Source organism: Glandiceps talaboti, chromosome 11 (assembly GCF_964340395.1).
Source record: "Glandiceps talaboti chromosome 11, keGlaTala1.1, whole genome shotgun sequence".
Taxonomy (NCBI): domain Eukaryota; kingdom Metazoa; phylum Hemichordata; class Enteropneusta; family Spengelidae; genus Glandiceps; species Glandiceps talaboti.
In genome coordinates, this window is record NC_135559.1 from 7,137,546 (window position 1) to 7,146,337 (window position 8,792).

The following is an 8,792-nucleotide window of genomic DNA, read 5'->3' on the forward strand; positions in this document are numbered from 1 at the left end:
ACCCGCTAATTTGGGCAGACTAGAACGAGTTTAAAGTTGGCGTCAGATTCAGATTGCGTCATATTGAGTGTCATATTAAGCATCTGATGCTGAATATGACGCTCAATATGACGCTAGCTGAATCTGAATCTGAATCTGACGCCAACTTTATACTCGACAGACTAGACGCAATATCATAAAACCATTGACAGCGACCGGCCGCTGAGGGCAGCCTTCCGAGTTTACTCAAATTAATATAGCGTAATTATATTAATTCATATTGTCTTAACAGTTTAAAGTACATGAACAAACGTATTTTCTTATGTTTGATGAATATACTAATTTGTTATTGAAATTGAAGTATGGAGTCTTAAGATATTGCTTAATTATTTGATTTCATTAATATGCAAATTTCTCTAATTAAACATGAACCGATCTGGCTCAAAACCTAATCAGATCTAGCTATTACCCTAAAGATTATATATTCCAAATTTCATTACAATTGAGACAGCCGAATTTTAGAAAATGATGACACAGACACACACACACAGACAGACAGACACACAGACAGACAGACAGGCAGACAGACATTTGTATTTTAATACCTCCCGTACCCTTACGGGAGGTAAAAATGACATCCTCACAGTATGAGGTCATCGCAACTGATTGTTTTGTCATTGGTACAGGCGTTTCTCTACTCTGAGAGTATTTCAATGTAATTTTTATGCTGTTCACAGACTTTAAGGTAATCATTTCACAGCTTTTAAAGACAGTGCTATCTTACATCAACAATTCATCTTTATACATAAGGTTGATGCTTTTGGAAGTACATCAAATCTAAAAGGAAGGATAACATCGGGATAGCTGGCATCAAGGAACGAGGGATTTTACATTAGGACATCAAAGTAAAAGCCAACTTAATAAATAAACAGTTTAAATCAGTCTTCACCAAGGAAAACCCAGACGAGCCAATGCCAACTATGCCACAAAACTACCCATCTATCACTGACATCAATATAGTGTAGAAGGTGTAGAGAAGCTACTAAGAAATGTAAACATCGGCAAAGCATCTGGCCCAGACAATATACCAAACTTCATTCTTAAAACCTGTGCTTCAGAATTAGCACCAGCCATCACTGAAATATTCCAGTTCAGCCTTGATACCGGGACATTGCCAGTGGATTGGAGAAATGCGAACATCTCCCCTGTCTTTAAAAAGGGAAACAGACACATTGCAAGTAATTACAGACCTATCTCGCTGACATGTGTATGTTGCAAATTACTTGAACACATCATCTGTCGACACATACTAGATTATCTAGAGCTCCAATGAATTATCTCACCCTTGTAACACGGTTTCCGTAGTGGCCACTCATGTGAAAGTCAATTAGTAACCACCATGCATGATATTATATCAACTTTCCATAAAAAAATACAGACAGACCTTGCAATATTAGATTTTACCAAGGCATTTCACAAGCACACACACACACACACACACACACACACACACATACGCAGACACAGACAGTGTTTAGGGAGGTACATGCATGGAAAGAATAATATAATCATATTGTCTCTTTCCAAAGAGGCTGTCACATCCATCTACACTTGCCCTTGTCCAGTCCAAGCGTAAACCTTGCGGTATATATAATATCACCTTGACCAATCCTTTATATACTAGCATGGACGGTTGGACGGTTGATGCTGGATTTTCTAATTTAGGCCAAAATTGGAAATTGTACTGATACTAAATTGTATTTACACACATGTGTTGTGTTGATATAGTCGATTTGACCTTTGCCAAGTGAAGTTTGTTTGACTGTCAATATTATGCTTAAAATGAATAAAGTTTTCATTACTCTGAGCTCAACCGTTTATATAATTATAATGACGTAATATTAGCCGTGACACATTATCAATGGTCAATAAGAGGAACATTGATGTGTCTGATTCGAGGTCTCACAATTTGAAAACGTAGTTTTGGCTGGGTTTGATTAAATTTACCACACTGTAAGTAGGTAACGTGTCGTTCAGTTTGACTCTACCGTACAACGCAGGTTTTCCACGAGTACTCCGATTTCCTCCTGCACTAACACTGAACCAAATGAGCCTATAAATGAGACTAGCTTCCGTTGGTCATCCGATAAATAAATAAATAAATAAATAAATAAATAAATAAATAAAAATAAATAAATAAATACATAGTGACAATGAAAGACAGACACTCACAATAAGACAGACAGACAGACAGACAAATAGATAGATATATAGATATATATATAGATAGATAGATAGACAGACAGACAGACAGACAGACAGACAGACAGACAGACAGACAGATAGATAGATAGATAGATAGATAGATAGATAGATAGATAGATAGATAGATAGATAGATAGATAGATAGATAGATAGATAGAGAGAGAGAGAGAGAGAGAGAGTCAACTACGTATTAACATGGTCGCTCAAACAAAACCTTGTTTCTGACCAGATATTTGTATCAATTTACGAAATACGTTCTCCCATCTGAACTCTTAACTCATATATACAAATAAATGAAATCAACGTGGTCGTTTGTACATAGAATGGGTATGAGCTTGCTTGGAGATCGCGACAGGACGTCAAAAAACACAAACACTTCTGTAAAGTAAATACATAAGTTAATCCTTGCACTACCAATATTTTGAATACAAAGGAAAATGAATATTGTCTGTCCCGAATTATTATCGGGTCAGCTTTAAGAATTCAATAATAATTTTAAAACATTCATCTTATAAAATGTACACTGATCGCTTCTTAGTCATGAAAATGTATCACATTACCCTTTGTTGAACGGTCAAGGCCAAAAAGCTTTCAACCTCCGTCATAAGTTCTAAAAATAAAGTCCCTCAAGGGAATGCTTGAGAACGATAATAATTACATATTATCCAGGGGTGCATGAATCTATTTTAAATTGTATTCATTTTCTCATTTAGATATTTAACGCCGTATAAAATTGGAATGAAATGGTGGGAAGAAATCTATTCAATTTTTCAAGATAACTACTCTATCTATATGAACATTTTGTTGATATTGATGCAAATAATTTGTTAATCGGTTTAATTATATATTGTCCTCATGGGCATGGTTCATCTAACTTCGTTTCCTTTCTCATTTGGATGTATAAAATATTCATATCAATTACATCCATTTTTAATGTTCATTATGAATACAGGAAGAAATATGTTCTGATATGTTGATCGTAAATTTAACAACATCATTTATTTACCATATATGGATGTATGCAAATAATATGTTAATGCAATTCAGGTCTTCGCAGTTCTGTGAGTAATCTATCTTTCTAATTCTATCACATAAAGCTTACTTATTCTACAATCCTACGGGAATATCTCGAGTTATGTCTAATCGCGTTACCGCTTGGAATGCGAAAGATGAGGAAAAAGAAGATACCCCAAGGACAAAAAGGCCTTCTGGGGAAAAAATCGGAGTTGGTAGTCTGTTCAAAAAATTCGCAAATGTTACCACTGCTCATGGACTGGCTCACATAGTAGACGCTCATACAACATCAGAAAGATTGGCATGGTGCGTTTTGGTTATTTGTGGGTGTGTCGCTTTACTGGCTCAAGTTGGTTTATTGTTTCAACAATACTTGGAATTCGGCATCAATGTCAAGGTAAGTAACTGTCAAAAATAAACCTACAATGTCAATATAATTTGCAAGCACATAAACTTGCATAACACACACACACACACACACATACACATACATACATACATACATACATACATACATACATACATATAGAGGCAACACGCGGGCGTACACATCGATGAGTCAAAATGTTTTGTTTATGGCTGAAAAACCCTCAATTCTTGGATTGATTATGTAAGCTACTTGTTCCAGAACTACTCACAATACAAAACACATAGGATGAATGCTGAAATTCGACCCATATTATCTTTCAGGTTGCCATGGTGTCCCAAAAACAACTTCAGTTTCCATCGATTACCGTATGTAACACCAACAAATTCAGACGGTCTGCCATAAGGAATTCCAGGCATAGCGAATTACTACTCGTCGAAAATAATCTTGTATCTCCGTATTACGGTAAAGTAATATTACTCCATCGAACTATATTGTATATCATGAAGTGTGACAAGACAAACGTGGATGAATGACTAATATAACGGAGGGATACTAGTTAAACATTTGGTAACAACCCCATTCGCATTTACACCTATTGCTAATTTACCATTCACGGTGTACCAAGATTTAACACTGTACCCACATATTCTAGACAACGAAGTATAACAGAACTGTTCCTGTTTGGTATATGCGCAAGTTGACGAAAACGTCAGACTAAGTTCCTTGTTTTTATTTCTTCTGAATTTCAGTTCCATGTTTAGCGGGAGATTTCGTCTGTGGTAATGATATACACTGCATCAAATCGTATCTTGTCTGTGATGGAGTCAACCATTGTGGTGATATGAGTGATGAACAGGATTGTCATTATCGTAAGTGACTTAATAATTATACTTTCAAGTAGTACCAGTCTTAGTTAAAGTTGTCATAGCAATAGCTGGACGAGCCTAACAGTATATATTCGTAGAAACGGTATAGGTAATGTTATGGACAGGGTGTTTATATGGTGTTAGTTTGTATCGCTTGGGATAGCAACAGCGCTGGTTTTCTTAGAATTATTTTCAATTGACTAGATTCCGTCATACCAGTAAACGGTTATTACGCTGACCTTTTTCTTATGGAATTGTTCAAAGCAATAGATAATTATAAATGAAACAATAATTTACCCGATGGAGAATAGCTGCTGCTTTATCATTGCTGTAATATTTTTTTATCAAGTGAACAGTATTATATTGATTTTCATATTCATTACTGTATGGTATAGTCTTGTCAATAACATGCCTCACCCCTTCTATAACTATTATATCCTCTTTATTACACAGCTGGATGTGGTCATGACCAATTCCGATGCGAGTCTGGCAGTGAACTTGGTATTTGTATTAATGGTCACCTGCTATGTGATAGGATGTCAGATTGTTATGGCGGTGAAGATGAAGACGAATGTGGTAATTGTTACATATGTACTAGTGATTGCTTCCACTAATGCGCGCTTGCAATACCAAAAACATCATTGTATAAATGAACTCTGGATCATTCAATATAGACGAATTCACGTGAACAAACAGTTGCATTTATAAACAGTGGTTACTTCCACTGTTGCGCGCGGGCAATAGTTGTCACTGTATATGCAAATGAGCGCGCGATCATTCAATACACGAAATCACGTGCATTTACGATATTTGCTGATTTACATTCTGATTAGTAAAGCGAACTTTGTTCATAATACTTTGGAATAAGTACTGAACAAGTAAAGAGCAATACGTAAACATTTTTGCAAAGAAATGTTTGTTTTTTTCAAAATCAATTATCACACGAATAGATAAAGTAGATTTTGAAGGATGATACAATATTTTATTACCAACAGAATGTTCAGAGAACGAGTTTCGATGTGTTATATCGTCTGAATGCCTCAAGAGTGTTAAAGTATGCGATGGTATATACGATTGTAGAGATGGAAGCGACGAAAGTTCATGTGGTAGGTCAAAGTTGAATACGCCTCAAGGACCAGATTAAAAGCTTAAAATCCCCAGACTTCGTCACAGTATTTGGAAGCTATGTTTATTTCTATGACAACAAGCAGAATGGGTGGAGGGCCAGGGTGAGGGGCTAAAAATATGTTGGTTGTACGAACAAATTTTGGGGTGCAAGGAGGGGGGTTGAAAATGCCGAAGTTCTGAAAGCGGGTCTTGTAATATTTTGCCCTTGATTTGTGACCCTTTGAATCATATTTAACCACAGGAGCAATTGTTTACCTTGTAAATATACACAATTTCGTTCAACTTCGCTTCAATATTTTCGACTTCATTTAGTTACTATATATTAAATAATCATACAGGCGATAGGCAAGAGAATGTGTTCAAATAACTTGTACCGAATGTAAACTTGATCTAACTGAGGTATTGAAGACCATATTCAAATATTCTTTTACTCTTCTTTCTACTCTCGTCTTTCATTCTTTTTTTTTGGGGGGGGGGGGGCCTGGGCTACGAACGTGTTTGAAGTCATTTAAGGGTTCTCATATCTTTTGTGAGCCCTTCAGTTGGGAGGGGGCTGCAAACAAACCCCTTCCGACCGTAACATTTGTACTTTTCCTGAAATAGCTTCTATTAGATACCCTATTAAATGGAATTTCACATCACCGATTATTTATAGGAATAGAAGCACTGTAATTGAAATTGTCTAATGTAGTTAATCACTCTGCGAAAATGAGTCATTGCCATATGATGTGAGTACAAGAAACCTCCCATTATTTGCTACGCTTTCACGTACATGCGAAGATAATTACTTGTGTATTACAAATTTATATTACTAATGGTCTTCGCACTCTGATATGATGACCTTTTTCTTGAAGTACTTGTTATCCAGATTTCAACTGTTCCCCGACATCTTGCAAAATGCGAGACCACAAATATATCAATTATATTATGTACTTGATTGACAACACTCTTTTAACAGAACCAAGACTGACTAATGTTGCTAAATGGAAATCTGCAATTCAATCAGGCCATGTGAGTGCTTCGGGTGCTGCATCAAATGCTGTAGATTTAGACCCAGGAACTTGTGCCCATACACCGAAAGTGTCAGATCCTAAATGGATGTGTGATCTCGGAAAAGTATACCTGGTTTATGCTGTCATCATAACACACAAACCAACTTATTATCGTAAGTATTACAAACAAACAAACAAACAAACAAACAAACACGCAAGCAAGCAAGCAGACATACCTACATACCTACCCACATACATACATACATACATACATACATACATACATACATACATACATACATACGTACGTACATACGTACGTACATACGGTACATACATAGAAAAACAAACTATTAAGTCTAACTAACTAACTAACTAACTAACTAACTAACTAACTAACTAACTGACTGACTAACTAACTAACTAACCTCCAGACAGACATTTAATTCACTTGCCTCCCCGTTTATGTGTTTAAGCAATTTTATCAAGGTTACAAGTTAAACTTTTTAATATATAACCTTTTTACTTAACTAAGTCAATAATGATGGCTACTAGCTGGGGACACCACCATTTACAATGACCGCATATCTTTTGGAACAACTGCAACTAAGCCAGTTACACATTGCTGAAGAATACAGATATATAGGGACAAGGGTGACAAAGTGGTGTGTACAAGGTTGCCTTAAATAGATGAAAGGGATTTATTGCAGGTGTTGTAGAATAAACTAAGAATATGTTAGTATATTAGGAAGAATTTAAATGCTATTTCAGTCCTTGAAATCTAGCTATTACGATCGTGTTAAGCTATGGCTTATCCTCAATCTAAAGGATATATTAGCAGGAAGAATATATCATTTTGGCGACGAACAGTTTATAATTGTAAGTGAATCACTTAATATATATATATATAAATATATATATATATATATATATATATATATATATATATATATATATATATATATATATATATATATATATATATATATATATATATATATATATAGTTTTGGTAGTACTGGAACTCTTTCTTGGGTGTAACTCGGAGTTTCACGCATATTGCGATCATCAGATATATATATATATATATATATATATATATATATATATTATAACTCCAGGAGCTATCCAAAGCTTATTGTAACCAATTATTTTGTAGCTCGTCTTAGCGGGTCTGACATTCGTGTAGGTATGAAGTTTGTGTATATTAGCGATAATCCACCATGTGCCGAGGGTGTCGAAGAACACAGGACACAGGCTGAATCATTCATCATACAATGTACTAATGCACCGATAGCTGGAAGATATGTTAGTATCCAAGTCCTTGACAAAGAAGAAGACATGCGGTTGTGCGAGGTCGAAGTTATGGCTGTCGGTAAGTTTAGAAAAGAAAGCGTTAATTTTCAGACCAATGTTATATTTATTAGTTTACATCTAAGGTCTAAAGGTCTAAACAAAATTGTAGTTCCGATTACTCTCAATTTTATAATTCTTTTCCACATGGTCTCTATGTTATTGTGTTATTGTTTTCTTTCCATCAGATATACAGCCATTACAGATTGGAAGAACAATTTTATGTTATCTTTTTAAGTTGATGGCAGTTTCCGCATCCGCTATTTCTCGTGAGACTTCACAATTTTAGCGATTTTATTATTTCTTCTCGAAAACGAGTAAAAACTGTTTAGGGCAGTGAAAAACTAGGTGGGGTTGGGTAACTGGAACCAAACAATTATTTTTAGGTCTAAGCTTCATTTAAAGGTTATACATAATTTTGTCACCTTGGCTTCACACAATTTATTGATGTGCAACTTCAAGTTTTGCATGAACAGTTCTTAAAATTTCTAAGTGCTTAAATTATTTAAAAACTAAGAATAGGGTGAACCGTTTAGTACACAATAGATGTTTAATAAGTTATATTAATTATCATCATAAACTTACCTGAACCTGGTATTATTATGATTATATGATGAGGGCATTTGATTTATTCCCTTACCCAGGGGAAATTAGCAAAATTGTTTTATATCTCCGAAAGAACGTTAAGGTTATTAGCATAGATGACCATTTACTAAGTATATATATAAACAACCCTTTTGCATTAATCATCTCTTACTGACACTGGGACTCATCTGTGTCGTTGCACTGCAATTGGTAATGGGTATTTATTAGTCTAATAATGAT